General features: G+C 37.5%; 1 protein-coding gene across 3 annotated transcripts in view; it reads left to right on the top strand.

Moving 5' to 3' along the window:
• Positions 1-1,130: 1,130 nt before the first annotated feature.
• The window catches only part of LOC124177435 (octopamine receptor beta-2R), a 159,919-nt gene continuing 140,376 nt past the window's right edge, over positions 1,131-20,673 (top strand). For all 3 annotated transcript variants that reach the window (XM_046559778.1, XM_046559777.1, XM_046559775.1), the window contains exon 1: positions 1,131-1,833. The gene's annotated coding sequence lies outside the window, so the exon portion shown is untranslated. The remainder of the gene's footprint in view (positions 1,834-20,673) is intronic.

The following is a 20,673-nucleotide window of genomic DNA, read 5'->3' as shown; positions in this document are numbered from 1 at the left end:
AGGATGAAGTTCGAAGGATGATTCGTGAGGAGTCTATCCCGAATTGTTAGAATTGCAAAAAGCTCGATGCCTCGTCGACATCTTGGCGTAATATCGTTGTACCTTTTTTCGATGCCGAAAAATCCTCGGTATACGTTGTATAAAAAACAGCGAAGCGTATAAGTCAGGCGGTATAAAACAAGGTTAGAGACGGGGGAAAATGCGTGTCTGACACGAATGTACGACATATTCGAATCTCGAGGAAGAGGTGGAGGGGGAGGGCGGCGATATCTGCGCTTGCACCGCGGCGGTTCTGAGCTTTCTATTATACATACACGCCGCTAAGTCAGGGGCGGTTGGGGTGGGTGGCTTCGCCCGAGTGGGAGAGAAACGGAGAGAGACGGAGAGACACCCGGGAATCGAGGGTTGAAAGCGGGGGTTACCTTCGCCGGTGGCTGTAGTATCACCGCGGACATCGGGACGCCGACACGCGGCCTGAAAGCTCCGACGGAAAGCTCCGTTCCGCCCTCCTGCTCGAATCGCGATTCCTTCTTTCTTTCTTTCTTTGTTTTGTTTTTTTTATTTTTTCGTTCCTTCTCCAAGGAGCTTTTCCCCTTCAAAAACGATATCCTCGCAACACCGGATTCCCGTCGTCGATTAGAAATTAAAAAATGCCGGACGGCCTCGCGGAAAGCTCGAAGCTTTTCGAAAAGAGATAAAAAAAAAAAAAAAAAAGACTCAAACCCTCGGTGTAAAATTTCGAACGTCACCCGACGAATTTTTCATCCAGAAAACGAGTCGACCGTTTTCTCGGTGTTTTTTTTGTTTTTTTTTTTTTCACCTCCTCGATACCTTTATACTCCGTTACTGTTGTTCTTGTCGTTGTTGTTGCTACACCGTAAGATGGGAGTTGAATGACGACTTGAAATAAACGAAAAAAAATAAAACACATGGCGAAGAACAATTTTCTCTTCTTTCGTGGTTGATTTCTTCTTTTTTTTTTTCTCTCATCACGCCTTCTCAATTTTTGCGATCAAACTTCTTTGCGTGGAAGCGTGAATTAATTTTTTTTTCCCCTCAAGTGCTTCGATCTGGTCAAATTTATTTACGTGTTTCTTTTTTTTTCCAAACAATTTTACTGTAATATGTATTATAAATTTATAATATTAAAGAAATGTAATAACAAATAAAAACCGAATGAAGATAATTTATCGATGTTGTGTAACTGGCGAGGTAGAAAAAAAAAGAAACTTTTCATCGTACAACTTTGCTTAAACTGAAGTAAATAATAACAACAATAATTATAATAATATTAATAATAATAATAATAATAATAATAATAATAATAATAATAATAATAAAACGAGAAATAACGTCGTGTGATTATCGCAGAAAATATATGACGCGAATTTGATAAGTTGCGAGGGACATGTAAAAAAATTTCGATGCCAAATATGAGAATAAAATTCCAAAATGGCGATGTGACGATGATACGAACGGCGAGTGGGTGAAAAAGCTCCGTTTAAAGAGTAATGGAGAAAAATGAATTTATCATCAGTCGGAAATTCACCGGCAATATAATTGTGACACTTCGTTGCCGGTAACGTGACTGATAATTTAATTGAAGAGAATATTCACGTATATTTAACGTTGATTATCGAGAGTGATATTTTTGTGCAGAATGATAACTGAGCTTAAATTTTGATTGGAGAACAGGGACGAATATTTAGGGAACGGATGAAACGACGTTGAAACAAATCAAAATTCGTGCGACAAGATTTTCATCGTTGAACTGCACGCGTGCTTCTCAAGTTTGGCGAAAAGTGGCGTCGAGTTTGACGGCGGCTGTGAGAGGTAAGAGATCGTTGTTAAATAACTTTGCGTATTGTGCGACATGCCGAACGGGGGAAAAATTGTTCGAACAGGGTTGGATATTAGATTAATCGTATTAAAATAGTTGAATAATTTTAGTGGATCATTTTACAAAAATTGACAGATTATAATGCAACCTTCGAAAAATCTGTGGTTGATTTTTTGAAATTTTTCTTGCACTTTCTTACAATCAAATTGGACGCATTTGTTTGTCGGAATTGCACAGATCGTGAGAAACAAATACGCGAAAAGATGGTTAGAAAATCGATGTTTGTTTTCAACTTTTAGCCGGGATATTTGCGAACATTTTTATTCCTGATGCTGATTATGCCGTTTCTGGTACTTAGAATTGTGTGAAATATAAATTTCTTCCCACCCACCTCGAATTTTTCGTAAATTAATGTTAATAATTAAAGATACTGCAAATTTTGGTATGCCAAAATTTGTAAAAAAGAGAAATCACGATAATTCTGAAGATATATTTTGAGCATCAAGTAGAATAAAATGAAAACTATTTGAAAATTATACGCAATATTTTACAGCGAGAATTTTAACAATTTTCAGGCTTCAAAATGACTGAAATAAACAAAAAATTGTACGACGAATAGTTTCGGCTGACAAATTTTCTTTCTCCACTTTCCGTCCGTTGATTCAGATTTCCATTTTCCCGCATCCATAAAACTTACCCGAGTACTTTTCGATATTTTATTTAAGATTCGTTGAAATCTTTGTATAAAAAAACTACACCTCAACGAAAAGTAATAAAAATATAGTACCTAATAAAAAAATAAGTCCAGCTGAAATTATACAAAATATGGTTAAATGAATCGGAATTACGCTTTAAAGTTCTGAGAAATCTAGAATTTTTTTTTTGACCTTTTTGTTTTTCATCACAAACAGGAAATAACGGTCTGATTAAAGGTGTGGATATGCTTTGAACTTCGAGTCGTTAATTCCTTCTCAAAAGTTCACCGAGGTGCAATAATTAATTTCCATACCTAAAAGGTGACACAGCGCGTGAAAAGGTACGTGGCTGCTTATGACTCTGTTGCATGTGAATTTTCATATCTGCCGTCCCACTTGTTAGGCAAAATTTACCGAGAGAGAGAGAGAGAGAGAGAGAGAGAAAGAGAGAGAGAGAGGCAAAACGGAATGAAAACGAATGGAGAAAGAGGAAAACAAAAAACAAAAGAAACCTTTTCCTCTCTTTGTTTCAATTATAAAGGCCTTCATTCAAAGAGAATACCAGATTCAAGTAACTTTGTTGTATGGATGTTGTAAAAAAATACAGAAAATCGGCCGTATTGGAACTTTTTTATTTTTTTTTTTTTTTTTGACGATCGCGATTTATTTTTTCATATGTATTTATTATACCTTTGAAATTTCGTGAACTCGCTTCAGCTCGCGGAATGAGAGAAATTTTTAAACACTAGACTGTGAAAAAATTATAGTCTTACGGTAAACAAGAAGAAAAAAAAAAAAACAAACAAACAAACAAAAAATTAACACAACGGATTTCGTGCACAGGCGAAGAATATTTCGGGCTACTTAATACTATCGAAAAAAGTTTCGCACAATCAATATTGATCTCGTTATCGTGTCTACGAATATTTGGCTTGAAGAATAACGAAGTGTTTCGAGAAGTGATTGGCGAAGGGTAAAATTCTATGTAGCATTGCATAAAAATGTTTGAATTTAGATACATGTATGAAAGATTTGAATAAATTTTTCGGGAATTTTAGATGGACTCATTTATTTATTTCTTTCTTTATTTTTTGTTTGTTTAGAATTGTTATTCTCCGCGGATTTTGAATCCAGAACGAATGACTGTGAGAATATTTTTTTTAGCGAAGAGCGTCACGGAGAACTTGATGTAATTTTATGAAAAATTTATAAACTTGTTTTTTATTTTTTCGAAAAGCTCGACACTTCTTTAAGACTATTCAAGACTATTTTGTTGCATGATTGAAGGAATTTAGAACAAAATTAAAATTACTAACATTTATTTTATAGGGTGGTTCTAAGAAAATTTTTATTTTCAAACCATCGATTAATCAAGAATTTCAATTAAAATGGTATAGGTACGTTTAAGAGTCGAAAATTCCAAGCCCCGAGAAATCCCGGGGGAATTCAATTATCCGACTAGACTTTCGGTGGGGAAAAGATACCCAAGAGATCAAAGCTGTAATTTATATATATATATATATTTTTTTTTTTATCGGTGATTACGCCGGCCGACAAAAAATTTTTTTTCCTTATTTGTGCCTGGGTTGAGTTAATTCTTCTTTTTTTTTTATTTTTCACGCTTAAAAACAATGGAAAAATATATAAACCCTACTTCAAATTTGCTCTTGTAGTCTTGGGAGAAATAACAACGATTTAATAATTTCGCTAGTAAAAGTCTTCAGAAATTTTCTGCCTAGGATTCGTGCACGTCATTATTATATATTAGATTTTATGAAAAAGCTTGATTTTGCAGCCAGGAGGATTGTGTTTAAAAATTCATTAAAATCTATGATTTCAATTATTCAGCTACTATAAAGCCGAAACAATATTGTTTTTTAATAAAAGCGATTTAAATGCGAAACTGAAGTTTGTTCAATTGTTACTTAAATAAACAATTTTTTTTTAAATCTTGAATATCGTTCTGGTTCCTTCGAAAGCAAACCTCAATAGCTAATAAAACCGTTTGTTCATTTATTCATTTATTTTTGTCCTAAGAGCTACCTGGAGGAAATCAAAATTTTACACCTGTAATCCAGATTCAAAATTCGTGTTGACCGGTGTTATCGGGTCCGACGATTAATCTCAATTCGTAGCGAAGCCGAGACTCGCTGATTCGATGCGAGCTCGTCACGTCATTCTGTGAAAAAGGGAGATGAGAGCGTGAAAATTGAACGACCCTTATAATACCCGGCGTAGTTTTCACGTCTCCATCCACACTCACCGATGATCGATCACCGTCGAGCTTCTAACGACGCGGCCAATATAAACAACCGTTTTAGTTGACAGCGACGAGCTTTTCCCCAGTAATCGTCGCCAATCGTTTACAAACGCTACGCGCCACTCGACGAGCTACGATATATATGTGAAAATGTCTTCAGTTTCTTTGGCATAAAAGTCGTTTCCATTCCTGTCAATTTTTACCGTCGAAAATCACTGAATCAATCGATCGATGTGGTGAAACTTTGACGTGTGTGTAAGGAAGTTTTAACGGCGTTACAATTTCATTTGTTGTAGTAACTAGAAAAATTGAGTAAAACAGGCATCGCTCAAAGAATTGTTTGGATATTGTTGAAATTAGGAAAAATGAGGTGCGCGTAACCATTTTGCGATATCGTCGATTTTTTACAATATCATGGAACTGGTGAATAATTCTGAAATATCTTCGTCGGTTATTATTAGATGTGCTTCTGCTGGTAAAAAAAATTTCAGGGAGTCAGAACTCCTTTGATACTAATTCTGCATCGTTTACAACAAATTTTTAGAAAGCAAGGATGTGAGGTAAAAATTTTAATCAAAATTGGCCAACTCCAAAATGCTGTATTTTCTTTTTCTTTCACAGTGAAATTCTGTATCATCCAATTTAGCGAAAAATAAAATTCATCTTTAGAACTGCGCTTTTACTGCTCCGTCTTTTGTTATGAATTATTTCCATCATCTAAGAAATATTATTACCAAATCGTTTTGAGGAATATCTTTTCGGGACGACGCGAATCAAGCGTATCAATTATTTTCTCCACATACTTCGAAGAAGTGAAAAAAATCCAGTCAACACTTTACGCTTTCCTGAAATTCACAATGAAACGCACATCTTAGATATCCGATTGAAATACCGATTCATTCATAGATTCAGCAGAAAAATATGATTTTCAAGAATCGATAATGACTTTGGTGTAAACAGAAACGAACGATAAAGTCCGATATTAATCATGACCGAATGTCAGTGAAATTGGCATGGAACGCACCGTATACACGTGTTGTACATCCAACGGTGTGATAAATTTCGTACGTCATTGCGGGCTGGGCTACAATGCGTTTCTCTGTCTGGATTCAGGGTTCATCCACACAGCCACCGGTTTCAGGGGACCAACCTTCTCACTCGTTGCTCGGTTTCAATGGAAACCTGATCCCCAGGATCCGGGATTTTGGTTCGTAATATCGAGGCATCTGCGACCGCGGCAGGCTTGTACTATCCTGTAGGATAAAGGGTAGGAAGGGGTTGGATCATGGATCATGATTATCGTGATACTCGGTGTTAGGCTGAAAAAGCTGACCACCCTTTTTGCGAAATTAGAAAAATGATTCAATTTTTTTGAACGGGTTGTTATTTTTTATACCATAATACCGTTATTTTCCAATTCATTTTTTTTTATCCATTCATCTACGTCATACTTTTCTTGAATCATATTATTCGACGCAATGAGAAATTCATTCAAAGACTACCCGCGAACGTATTTTGCAAACTGTTTTTTGGCTCGTCTTGTTCGAGAAATTAAATTCCTCGTGCCTTTAGGCGAAGAATTATAACTAGCATCTTTTATACCTGATTTTTTTTCTAATCAAAAGGTTCAGGGTACTGTTTTAGATTTGACACAATTGTTGCAAAAAATTTTGGACAAAATTAAAAATAATGTGGATCAGACGTTGGTTGGATTCGCATGGAATTACCCATACATACGTTTTGTCCATTGTTGTAATTAATTCCAGCATATTTTCGTGGATCAAAGTTTGAGAACAAATCTTCTCAGAAATCTTGAACATAATTGAAAATCCAGTTTCAACGATAGAAATGAAATTTTGAGCTTATCGTTAGTTCAAACTGTCTAAAACATGTCGATTGCGAAACGATCAGCATTCATCGGCACGCAATGTCTTGGGAATGAAGAATCATCGTCGGGAAATAGTTATTTCGAAATTTTGAGAAGGTCTGAAATGCGGTAGATTTTAACGTAACGCAGCGAAACATGTTTTCAAAGTCATTATAAATTTGCAAAACAGTTATTTTTCCCTTCAATGTTTCGTTACGTTAACGTTGCCATCTTCAGCTTTATCAAGAGTGAAAGCAAAGCCGAGAAAAACCTAATCTTCTTGATACGTAAAGTAGCACAATTTTTATTTTTGTTTATTTTCTTAAAAATTCTACAGTTTGAGATTTTTTATGACGAAGGAAGTCAGTTGACAATTTTTAATCAGTAAGGCTCTACTTTCAATGATAAATAACCTCACTGAAATGAATTCCACTTTTAATGGTAAATTCCTTTTTAAACGTTGTTGTTAAAAATTTTCCATCCCTCATCTTGTGAGAATAAAAATTTTCAACTTGCACTAAAATTGATTTGTGAGCTAAGAAATTCAAAATTCAAAATTCATAAAAAAAAATTGGTTCATAAAAACGAAATGGTTAGGCATACCTCATTTTTCGTAATTCCAACGATATTCAAACAATTTTTTTTTAACGATACCTGTTTTACCGAATTTTTCTAGTTACTACAACAAATGAAATTTTTCTCAGTGAGTCTAATAACGCATATCTTTAATAGATTAGATTTCCCTCGATGTTGTATCACGTAATGTAGCGTATCTCTAGGCATGGATTAATTTCTAGGCATGACATCAGGTATATGTATACATACATGTACCTACACACACACACACATGTATATGTATATATGTATGTACAGGGTAAGCGAATGTAACGAGGCGGCGAGATATTCCCGGTGGCATGATCTCCGAGCAGCTACGCACTACAATCAACGGCGGGAAACCTCTTGGCGCAGTTGACTGAGCTAATGCCCGTGAATTCGGAACCCTAGATCATGAAACTGTCTCCACCAGGGTCGTCGGGAAATTTCTGGGGGCGGTTTTGAAGGCCGGATTGGCCGGGCTTATAAACAGCGCGGCGCGACTTCTTCGCGTAGATTCTTCGTTTCTTTCCCTCGGGAGGAACCCGGGGCTCTGGTGCTTTCGGATAAACGAAAAAAAGACCATTTCGACTGCGTCCCGTTGGGAACGCCGGGCAAAATTGCTCGATCAAAAATTATCGTCTCAGAGATTTCGAGCCGCCGGATACCCGGCACCATTTTCAATTCGGAATTCTTTCCTTCGCCGGAATCACCTCTGACTCGAAAATGCAAATTCCAAATTCAGCCTGCGATTCTTCGCAAGGACAATCCTTCGAACATTGGATGAGCTCTCATCTTGTTCCGTTAGATGTCCGGAATAAGGTGCGAAATTTGAAAAGAAAAACGTAGAACGCGGTGATGTGACGTTTTATTTTTTTCTGGTGGTTTAGAAATTTCGGTCCAAAGTTTCAACGCGGTTGGAAAACAGAATTATTACCGTCAAAATTTTTTCCAATTATATCGACCGATCATCACCCTTCGTATCTTTGTATCTTTGAAGAAAAAACGAATTAAGAATGGAAAAAAATAAGGATGATGAAAATAACGTTTGTTTCAGCTTTTGGTTAGGGTGAAATTTTCCCAAGTGTTCGGGAGCTGTCAGAAACGACCGTTCGCATTGACAGAAAAATACGGTGTAAAGATAAATCTTTTAAAATGAAAAGTAGGTCATACGGTATGTGTGAGAGACGGAAAACCGCGAATTTCATTCGGTGTTTTCTGCCTTTCACAATCAGCGATTCTCAACTTCTACTTTGAACGGTTGAATACGTCGATGAATGAACGCAGGAAACATCCTTAATAAGATACGAAACACAGTAGCGAGTCACTGCATGCATCGTTCATTCGGGTTCATAAACTTTCATCGATGAATGCATTATACAAGATATTACGTACACGTAAAGCGATGAAATCGAGATTTGGAACGATTGAAACTGCACGAATCTGCGTATTTGTCCTGCCGAATCGAAGTTATATTTTCAACAGAGTCGCACAGATTCTGCGATGTATTTCGTCGGCAGGGAAGAAGATTTTCTTTTAAAGGAAAAAAATTGTTTGCATCAATTTACTTCACGTGTAATTAATCCGTCTCTCAAGTAAACGGGTGATTTTATTCTCAGAAATCGAAGAGGAAAATTAACGAAAGGTCGTAAATGCCATTTTCATTTTGGTCTAAATCATTTTTTTTTATTCCGAAAGCACGTATGCGCCAATGTTTTTTTTTTTCTTCTTTTTTTTTTTTTGTAAATGGTGCTCAAAGCCTTTTTTTTATACCTCGACACGTCGCGAAATTGACGATTAACGAATGGCGCGGAAGAAAACCAAATTTGTTTTCACATGATCGACTTTAGATACCGTGTATAAATAATTCTAATGTTTTAACGTACGGTTTAAATGCTTTTTTAATTTGTACGGGGGAATTTCGTATCCATTCGACCTCACTTTTTAATATCTTCAGCGAAAGCAGACCGAGATACTTGCGGTCTCATTAGTCGAGTTCGCCGGGTAAGCGAAGGCATAAAAATGACTTGACCGAACTGTGCAAACCGTTTTTTTTACCTTTTATCAGTCCCGTGCTTAAAAGCAGTGCGTTTCTTCTCAGTGACGGGATTATTAGCCAAGCCGAAGGGCGTATGCAAACAGCTGGTAAAAAACTGTCCCAAAAGACATTTCAACTGCGGACGGTGAAAAAACAGGCGAAATACATCCGATGATTGGTATTCAAAATTGGTATAACGTTTCGAAATTGTTAATTAAGAATTATTACAGCCTTTTGCAAACGTAGATTCGTAAAAATGCTTAGGATCGTAGAGAAATCATTCGAAACGAGGTGTCGTTTCTTTTCTCTGACGCTTTTTTGAAAAATTTCTCAGACAAGATTGGAAATTACGAGCCATGAACTTTGAGGGCAGAATTAATTGACACTGAAAATGTGAGAATTTAATTTCTTCAACGCTGGTTTTAGAGCAGATTATTATAGCAGAAATTGAGCAACAGTTTTCCCGAAGCTAGCGGCGGCTTTCCGCTGGAGGGGAAATTGAAAATGTGAAGAACCGTAATTCGGAATGTGCGAAAGCATCGACTAGCCTGACGAATGAAAAGCCAGGGAGCTGGGCGAAGATTTCGTTAGGGAATTCGAGTGTCTCGGGGAAGCTACAAGAACCAGTCCAGGGTGCACGGCTCAGTCCACTCGGGCGAATTCCTATACCTGGATTAATTAACGGGCCATAGTGATGAGTGCCGGCTGGCAATACGAGCCTAGAATGAATAGATCCCGGCTTTTGATGCGCTTGCTGACGCTGCTGGGCAAACGGCTCTCGTATAGGATGTGAACTCGATTCCATTCACATTTTAATTCGTTCAACTTTCCGTTATACCCGTTTGCCCTGAAACGAAATCCATTTTTGCAATCCCAATTCGCGATCCGCGCTCTATTTCGAACCCGCAATTATCAACGATCGAATTCTCATCAGTTTTCACAGATTCTATTCAAACGCGAACGTTTCTTGCGTACGCATTTATGTCAATTAAACTCCAACTCACATATTTTTTAATCGATAACTTGGACAAGGATAGATAGGCGTGTTCGACACTCGACGATAGCTTCGAAATGCGGTGTCTAATTTTTCGGAACTGATTTTCAAAAAATGAAGTATCCCTTGATATATCGTAACTCTGGCATAAAATATCCTGCAATAGATTCCAACAACGTTCAAAACGTAGTCGGAAACTTTAACTTCGTCCTGAGACTTGTTTCACGACTCTAGCACATTCCGTTCGCGAGTTTTAGTTCGTCAAAAAATGCTGACGATTCAGCATATTTGAAACATTCGGCATGTTTCAACAAATCGTAACTAAGAAACGGATAACGACAAATAGACAGGACTAGGATAGATAAACGGAGGTTCCTTTTTTTGGAATTGATTTTATTATATTATATTGATATTAATTGATCGCTTTAAGCTCGTTGAACGACGCGCCGTATAATTATATCGACGTATCCTGGAATCCGTCAGGATATTGAGACGAATGCGAAGCCAATCGCGTTACCTTTTTGTACCTTCCCCCGATTCTACCGTCCCTTTTGCATCGTTTTTCCCGATCGCGCTTCGAGGTACTTATTGCCCGGAGTTGCTTTGAGTCGGGCGTAATTAACACCGTGGGTAATATTGCTCGTCGAGAAGGATGAGGAGGCGTCGAGCTTTCGCCGACGCGGCGTTGAGAGAAATTGCTCCGGCACATCCTGCAGGCATTATTATAGACATTGTTCGCTGCGAATTCCGTGCTCGAAATTCTGAGCCCGAAGATCCTAATTGACAAAGGATCAATCACGACGTCGTGTGGGAGAATTCGATCGGCTGCAGCGTTATAATCATACAGGCCCGAAAGTATTGGAACTGTAATCAACGCTGATTGGTAATTAATCACGTCGCTCTGCATCGTACAATTTTGGTAATGATTTACCGAACCTAAGCACGTTTCATGCGGGGAACAACCGGCTTTAGACTAACCATCAGCCAGCCCTCGAGCTTCCAATTCTCACACTGTGGGTTCCAAGTTTATGGGACAAAAATAAGAAAAAAAAAACTATCCTTTTAGAATTTCGAACTACAAATTCGAATGCTTGATTAACCCTTTTAAAGATCTTGGATACCGTATCGCATGAAATTATAACGTACTTTTTTTTTCTAAACCAGTATTGTGGACCCACCATTCGACATTTTGAAGTCTGACCTCGAATTTGTTATCGATGACCGATGAAAATTTTGTTATTTAAATAAGTGAAAAAGTAGTGAATCGATCGAAGTTAAAATCTAATCAGTTTCGAGTTCAGAAAAAACGCGTCGATTCAGAACAAAATCATTGAAATCCGGTGTCTCGGTCTCGATATGTCGTCGCATAAAAAAATTCATCACGTACATACAGACACGAAGAAGACATCCGTTCGAAAATGATCGAAGGTGATTCCATAGATCTTGAAACGTCGACGTGTCGTAAAAACTCGACTTTTTACTCTCGGAGTGGTTACAGTAACTCTCTTTTTGCTTTGAAAATATAGAAACGGGAAGTTAAAAGATAACAATCGTCGAAAGACAAAAGTGCCTCTTGTGTAATTTAAGCTCAACGGTAAATGATTGCGGAAGGGAAATCGAACGTCGAAAATTTTCATTTTAGCAACTTTATTCGGAAAAGTCGAACGAATCGAATGCCGCCGGAAGAATGCCCCATATAAATGGCTCATGTACGCGACTGACTGACGCTCGTAAATTTAATTTAACAGCTGAGCAGAGGCTCGACTCTACGTCGGTGAGAAAAATTTTAAAATTCAAACCGAATGGGCCAAGCATCCGGATGCGTACGTGGTGCAGCTATCGCAGTCATTTTTCAAATTTTCTTTTTTTTTTTTTCTTTTTTCATTACCATGGTTTCATCTCTCGGGCTTTATGTCGAGCTGAATTGAATTTCGTTTTACATATACGTGAAACTGTATCCCTGATTTACACGCGTTTTCATCATTTTCGTTTTAACGATGTTGAATTTCGCGGAAAAAATTACTGCGATACTTGTCATTGGAATGGAATCGATATGCTTGATTTTGATCCGATTTTGTTGGAAAATTAAATTACATAATTGTATTTCTTCCGATTCCGGTGAGCATAGAATCAGTGATTGTACAGGGCTCGAAGGGTGGAGAAGAAAATCGTATTTATCGAAAGCTGTCGAGGACGAAGGATCTCGACGGAATTCCAGCTGTACCTGGGCGTTCGTTAATATGCGTAAAGTAAAGCCCATTTTGCATTTAAATACCGCGAGGCTAGAAAGGAGGAAGGGCTGATTCAATTCTTCGGATTACTACGGAGATGCAACGTATTATATTTAAATTATCCGTCCGAACGATCTCGAAATTTGAATTTTTAATTCAACCGACGGCTTTCAATCGGTACAATCATTTCCTTTTTTTTTTTTAGTCATCTTTTTTCTAATCATTCGCTACGGGCATTTAATTTGAAACGCGTGACGACGATAATATGTTTCTGTAACAAAAAAAAAAAAAAAAAAAAACAAAACTCGCAACTTATTTCCGCAGCAGATTGTAACGAAATAATCCGTTTGTTCAACGTGAATTGCTAATGAGAAAATTATCCGTCGTCATGAACGTAACCTCAAAAATTTTCACAGTTGTCATAATATTTGTTGACTTGTTAATTGGGATTTTATTGATCATTTAGCCATCTCAAAATTAATTGTGTACCAACTTTCATAATTTCATACTTCATTCATTGATTATTGTAATTTCTAACTTCGCTGGTAAAAAAACCACCGTCGAATCACTTTCGTATATCCTCGAGAATCGAATTTCCAAAATTGTCCAAAAAACGTTCGGCGAATTTCCTATCACCGTTTTGAGTTTTCAAGTCCTCGAAAATCCACCCCGAATAAAAATCCTCCGTTTAATTCGTTTGCACTTTGTTCCGAGACTCTCAGGACTAACCAAAATTTCTATTCGGAAGGTCCTCGGGGATCGGTGAGTCGGATCCGGAAGTAGAATCGGTATACAAGGGGACTTTGCGCGGGGGCGTAAACCAGATCCTGTCCCGGCCATCGAGGCGCGAAACTGCCGAGAATGAGGAACGGAAATGAAATGGCTGTTTGCAAACGGGATTCGGGCTGCATACAATCGCCGAATAAAGTTCGATCCGGAGGTCCTCGCTCTGGTAACGGAGAGGGAGGTTCACCCTCCTGATCGTACGAATTGAACCTGGCATTAAACGAGCTCGCTGGTTCGCCAGCTGTGGTCGCCTTGATCCCATGGCGTCGTTAACGTTGCGGGTACCTTCCCTGTCCCTTTGTGTGTAGTTTCCGAACGCGCCGTCCTGGAACCGCACTTTGTCAGCTCCCGGGTGCCCTGGAAACCCGGGGCAGAGCTTTCAAAGTCACGAATTAAGGGAAAGATGCGGCAACTCGCTGCAAGGACCCTTTTACTTTTACCTAGTCCTTCACCGCAGACAATGTAATCAAGGAGTTCCCTCGCGTTCGTCCTTCACTTTGTTTTCTCTCTCCGTCTCACTCTCTCTCTCTCTCTCTTGTCGCTCCTTGCTCGATCCAGGATCCTTTTTGCAAGCACTGAAATTACCGCGGTAAAAACGAATCGGTCTCGGGTCAGGGAATCCAACGAGACGAAACATTCGAGAAGGATAAAAAATTTTTTCATATAAATACAATTCAAAGTGATTTCAATACTCAATTATTAACGATTTCAGATCAGTTGTCGTGAAAAAGCACACGTATTTTTTTTTTTCAATCAATATCGAAAGCACGTCGCTTCACTCAATTCAATGCATCGTATATGCATTGAGTAAAATATTTATCACGATGTGTGTGAAAATAAGATATTCAACCGTATGAAATGCTCGTTTCTGTATCTAAAAATCATGCGATTTATTCAAATTTCTTCAATGTTCACGATCGGTTTCGTTGTACCAGTTTCTTTAAATCGTAAAAGGATTACGGAAAAAAGACGGAAAAAATTATAAAGTTTGAATAGCCGATCAAGTTTCGAATCCACGCGATGTAAGACGAACTTGATACTCAAAATTACGTACGGCTTTCATGCTCCCAAAAGTAAAACCGTTTACACGGATGTTTAGTCGAATATTGGCCCGAGTCTTTGAGTTACAACATATATTATTAAAGTAGGCATATTTTCGTTCTCTTTGATCTTAAAGGGAGGAATATGTTATCCGATGATAAAAAAAAGGGAGGGGGAGGGAGAGACGGAGCATTGGGGAAAAAGAAAATATTGAGGGTTAAAGGAACCGTGAAATTAATGAAACGACGCACGTGAATTTGTTCGAATAAATATAAGCCGGTCAAACGAATTACCATCTGTTCATATTCTCCTAATTGATGTTTCTAGCCAATTTATTTTTCTCCGCTCTGCAGCTTCATTACACTCGGTCTGGCTGTAGTTGATTTTTATTTTTTATTTTTTTTTCCCCACTCATCCCCCTTTTATACCGGATTTATTTTTTTTCGATGGTTATTCCGATTATTTTTATAAAAACACTGGCTGCGGGTGATCGAATTGAACTTCTACGATTGCGGATATCGAAAAGTAGGATCGAGGCCGTTTCTACGACATGACAAAAGCCGTGGTAACAATTCGCAGAGAAGTAATCCCAGGCTCCTGTAATTAGGAAACTTTCACGAGAACAGCTCGCTTTGTTAAATAGAATGAAATTTATCCTCTAGAGTTTAGAAATTCCAAAATTTTCACCTCACTAAATTTCTACACATTCTCGGCTTGTGTGAATATTCTGGAATGCGTTGTTGAATGCTGAATTCAACGGAAAATTAACAAGATTTAATTTAGGGTAATGTGAAGTGTTGGAGGTTATCTACACATGGTTTCTGCTTTCAGTTTTTTACATTATACTTTTTTTTTTACGTGAAAATTAAAAAAACAACAACCCAGAATCAGGTTGTAATTTGAAGAAAAAAAAAAAAAAAAGCGGTCGATTTATTCAATCGATAATTTACAAGTCACGTAATTGCGATGTGTCCAAATTTTCTTACTATCAAATACGAAATGCGTTGAATAACTAAGAAATTTATCGCGTTGCGTTAGAAGGTGACAAAATAAAAACGTAAAAAAAAAAAAAAGCCACCGTGCAACGGCATAAACTCTTTGCAAATATTTTCCAGTGTTAAAATTGGACACTCTTTTTAAAAATTCGTACGTAATTGCTCCTTCGAGAAGGGAATGAAAATCCGACCGTGTGGAAAAATGCCTTCGCCAAGTTCCCGCATTGCGAAATCTTTTCAAAGCTGATATTTCCGAACGGTGAAAGGTAAGCTCGTTAATGATTTGGTCATCGTGTGATAGGGATTTTAATTACCGACACGCCGAAGAGGCGAGCGCGGTGATTAAATATTTTTTGGAATATCGGGGATCGTTTTGTGCAAGCGAAACCCCGGAGGCTGGATAACCGCAACTCCCGTTTACGAAGGCTACAGTGCGACGAGTTGCCAAAGCTGGACTCTGAGCTTGCGGCGAATCCGGGATAACTGTTTGCTCCCCGGGGTGCCGTGAGTTTGTCATAGGTTCTCATACACACGCCTCCGTGGAAAAAACCTGTTCACCACCTCACGTTCGAATTTTACACTACACGCGCGTAAAGCACGAGCTTAGAAGCTCTTGTCGGGCGTACAGTCTGCCGGAAAAAGCGTCGGCGTAATATCGAGGTGAAATAAAGCTTGAAAAGCTCTCAATAGAGTTCGAAAAATTGGATGGAACCAAGACAGCGTGTCTCTTCAATGTTGAAAGAATCTGACACATTTTTTCAACCGCAAAAGCTCGTTCGTCATTCGTTCTATGGAAATGTTCAACGTTGATTTGGGATTTTTTTAGTACCAAAATCGTATCGTTTTTAGGCATTCGGATAGTTCAGGCTCAAGTTCAAAAGTTGTGCAAGCCTGCGACATCGAACGTTTCCTTGATGTAACCACGGCAGTATCTCTTCATAGTTGAAAGAATCTGACACAATTTTTCAACCGCAAAAGCTCGTTTATCGCTCATTTAGTGGAAATGTTTACTGTTGATTTTATGAATTTTTTCAGTACCAAAAACGTATCGTTTTGAGTTGAGCTGAAACACCAATTGATTCATAATTTTTATTTACGCCGAAGAAATCGTCGGGTTCGAGAATTTTTGGACGAATCTTATTAGCTGGATTGCGTGGTATGAACGAAAGAAAAAGTCCGGTAATTTAAGTGATTGGATCAATCTCGTCTCATCACTTATTAATGTCATATCAGACGCGGTGATTTATCCCCCCCCCCTCTTAGCAACTTTGTCGAGCTGATTTTTTTCAGAGCTGGAAAAAGTGTCTTATCTAATATGAGAAAATATATAACAATTTACTCGTGAAACTTGGAGTGCTGTTCTTTAATGCGGTAGTTTCGGTGACTTCTGCGTAAAGTAAGTCGGTCGAACAAAACGTGAAAAATCGAACGAAAATTAAGACGGCGAAGCTGATTATTGTATGTGCCCAGCGACGCTAGGCCGAAGAGTGTAAGCCGCGTAAAAACTGGGCTTTAAAAAAAGCTTCGCCTTGCCGTAAAGCGCGAACTAAGAAAAAACAAAACTAACAAATGAAAGAATTGAAGGAAAGGTTTGAAAAATGTGTTTAAAAAAATTGGGGAAAAAAGTAAACCGTTACACCGAGAATCGACATCGATCAAGGGATCGAACATTCGTAATCCGAATCCGAATACAGCCGGGCGACGATACTCAACGACACTCTAATAAGCTCCTTACAACTTCCTCGTATTTTATTTCAAAACATAGTTATTTGTTATATCCGTCTTTCCAGCCTCGGTTAGTTACTTCGTAGCTTTTTATAACAACGAAGGATTTTCATCCTTCACGTTCCCATCGACGATCGACGAGCTTGGAACGAAAGTTCCCGATAAAAAGAATCGCCACGTCCACTCGTTTCCACTCCGTTGGGTCAGGTGTAATAAAGCGGTTTGCCAGCGAAAGGGCCAACAATTTTCAGATTCAGCTCATGCACGTTATTGGCTTGGTTCATTTATTTCCCCCCTTTTTATTAGTTTATTTTTTTTGTTCCTTTTTTTTTGTTTTTTGTTTTTTTTTTTCCCTGCGCCCCGTCATTCGTAACGAAGGACTGTACAGACCGAATTAATCCTCGCTCGTTTCAACGTTTTACGTTACAATTTTACCCCCTCTTTATCCCTAATTCGGCTGAATAACCGCCGATTCGAAATTTGCGGCACGTGTAATAAGATAAAGCGAGAAAATCGGTTCAGGAATTACTTTTTCGTGAATTCTCAGCAGACAGAAAAAACGAAAAATTTATAAAGTCTCGTTGTTGTTGCTTGAATATTACAATGTAGATAGGTGTATGAATATATTAGGGACCAATCAGGGAGTTCATTTTATGTAATTAAATTTTATTTCATGGTGAATTTATGATATTAACCCTTTTAGTCATAATGGTAAGTATTCTTATCACCTATCTTATATCCATTTTTTTTTTGTACATTTAGAGAACTTTTCAAAATATTTATTTGTGGTTTTTTGTTATTTCTGATAATGTACTAAAAGGTTTTCAATGCTTGAGAGTAATTGTTGCAATATAATGTAAATTATTATTGTTAGGAAGAAATTTGTTGGAAAAAATCGTACGAATTGAAGGAATAATTCATTTCTGAGAAAGTCACCCCGCTATACATATACTTACATGTTTTACATAAATTGAAAGTTTTTGATATCGCTGATTACGAATCTGAAATCAGATTTTGAAAATTCCGTACGACGAATCCAATCAGCGACCCCGAAAACCCGTGCATAGATTTTTCTGACCTGATTTGATTAAATTTCCGATATATTGGATCCGCCACCTTGAATTTTTGAAATCTGATTTCAGATTCGTAATCAGCGATACCACAAGCCGAGAATACTATCCTGTTATAAAAGTTGACTCGGCACAATAATCTGAGACTCAAAGGGTTAATCAAGTCATGTGAAACGAATTCGCCGAATGGAAAAAATCGAAGCTTACATTTGAATTTACTTACTTTTAACTAACGTGTATTTGAACAAGATTTCTTTCTTTGAAAATAAATGTGAAAAAAAAAATGTATATTCTTTTTTGGCATCAACTCGCTTAATACGCCAGCGGAATTACCGCGCGGAGATTTTAACGAGGATGCTGCGGAACGTAACTCATTTCTGTATTTCTGTTATTCCGCTTGGGGTCAAGCTTCGGATTACACGTGCAGCTATATATATTATGTATAAATACTTGCAGATTATTAGGGCCGAGGGGAATTCACCTGCTGTAAGCTGTTCTACTAGTCGTTCCGCTTTTCGCTTCTCCTGCTTTCCAACCTGTAATCATCTCGCTCTTATTCCCTTTACACGTGGGAAATACTCCGTAGTATTTTTTTTTTTTTTTTTTTTTACGCCTGCAAATAGAAGCTTCACTTATTTTTCTCAATGCCGATGACGATATTTTGCAACGTTAGAAGTTACTGTTATACATGCAAATACCGATGCAAGCGTTAAAGCGAAATATTGCAAAATCATTGCGAATGTTTCCAACTTTTCACACAACTGTCGTCAGTTTCGAGAGACTTTTTTTCCACCCTCGAATAATCTGCTTTTAACCTTTATCCGTAATTAACACCATTTTTCATAAAAAGCATAATCTGACTCAGATTATCGATTTGATATTAAATCTACCGTGAAAGAGCTTCTGAAATTATTTCATCCACTGAATATTCATGAATTTCAATTACAGGAATACGAAGATATATGATTCAATTTATTATCAGCAGTATTCTGTAATTCAACATTGGCATTTACTTTCATTCCCTCGACGATAGAATGAAATTCGTTCTGACGTAGAATTTTTCTTTCGATTCGTTCAATACCTCTCATTGTCAATTTTATATTATAATTCAACTTGTCAATTACGCGATATATTCACAGTCACCTTATGATGAAACTAATCCTGATTAAACTCTGAAGGTGATAAAACATACATTTTCTGTTGTCATTAAAAAAATTGGTCAGGTAATATTGCAATTATTTTTTGTAAAATACCCTGCATAGTTTCACAAGAGAAAATTCAGTGATCGTGGATAAGTATATTTGAAAAAACGTGTTCGTCGCTTAACGTCGGCGCAAAATAACAAGAAAATAAAACAAACAAAACAACTTGAGCTGTTATTGTTATTTGTGAAAAGATTGGCGCATCGCTTATAATCGATGCATTAAAAAAAAAAAAAAAAAAACACTATACAGTTTTTCAAAAAACACGCAACATATCCCGAAATTTGTGCGGATTAAGTGAAATTCATTTACGTCAAGTGCGGCATAAACAAAGTAGGAATTATGATAATCCAGTACAAAATTTCATTAATATACACACTGTTTACGATCAAGCTTTGTTACATACTCTATACATATCAATGGCTGATAATCCCGCGGTTCAATTAAAAGCGACGGTGTTAAAAAAAAGCTCCCCATCGAATTCAATCCTTCGAAATTCTCTAAAATATGCGATTCTTTTTTTTACATTTTTTCGATTTAATGTCGCGGTTTCAAATGTAAAAAAAAAAATAAAACAACGCTATTTTCGAAGAAAATAAGGTCACGAAATTTAACAATTTTTTGAACTTACGACCGAAAAAAAAAAAAAAAAAAAGCTCAAGTCTTAAAATCGATGAACTTTTGATTAATTTGATATGATTTCAATTTTTCGTCAAACAAATACGTTATGGCAACTGTACCTGTTTACTTTGCACGCACAGGTAAAGTTGAAATTCCTTCGCAATTAATGTTAACTCCGGTCTAATTGTTCGACGTTGTATCTACGACCGTGTGCGTAACACATACATTATACATTTACAAATGCATGCTACGTACGTGTCGTGTATAATAGTTAAACTCTGTTGCGAACAAAAGTTTGTCTGGCTGAGACGAGACCTCGGTATGTCAGATTTCGTTGCGGTCTGTTTAACATGGTAAAATCAAACTTGGGCTATTTCTGAACTTTGCAAAACCGCAGCTGTAAGGCTTGTGTAGCTGTGTCGTGGCGCAGTCCGCGGGTTAATTAACCGAGGCAATGGAGAAAAAATACAAGCAAAAAAAAAAAAAAAAAAAAAAGGAATAAAAAAAATCAAGAGATGGAAAAAAAGAAGACCCCTAACTTGACCCAGAACACTCTCCGATCCTGAAGTGCAACCGGAAACAGCGAGCACGTCCCACAACTCGAAAAGTATCACACGTCGCTACTCTTGGACGTAAGCGTGGAACGTTTTTCACGAAATTACTTTTTCAATATTTACCGAAGTAAAAATTGACGGAGTCTCGAAAATTTTTCTA

This window comes from Neodiprion fabricii, chromosome 3 (genome assembly GCF_021155785.1).
Source record: "Neodiprion fabricii isolate iyNeoFabr1 chromosome 3, iyNeoFabr1.1, whole genome shotgun sequence".
NCBI classification, from domain to species: domain Eukaryota; kingdom Metazoa; phylum Arthropoda; class Insecta; order Hymenoptera; family Diprionidae; genus Neodiprion; species Neodiprion fabricii.
This window is presented reverse-complemented; position numbering and strand designations above follow the sequence as displayed.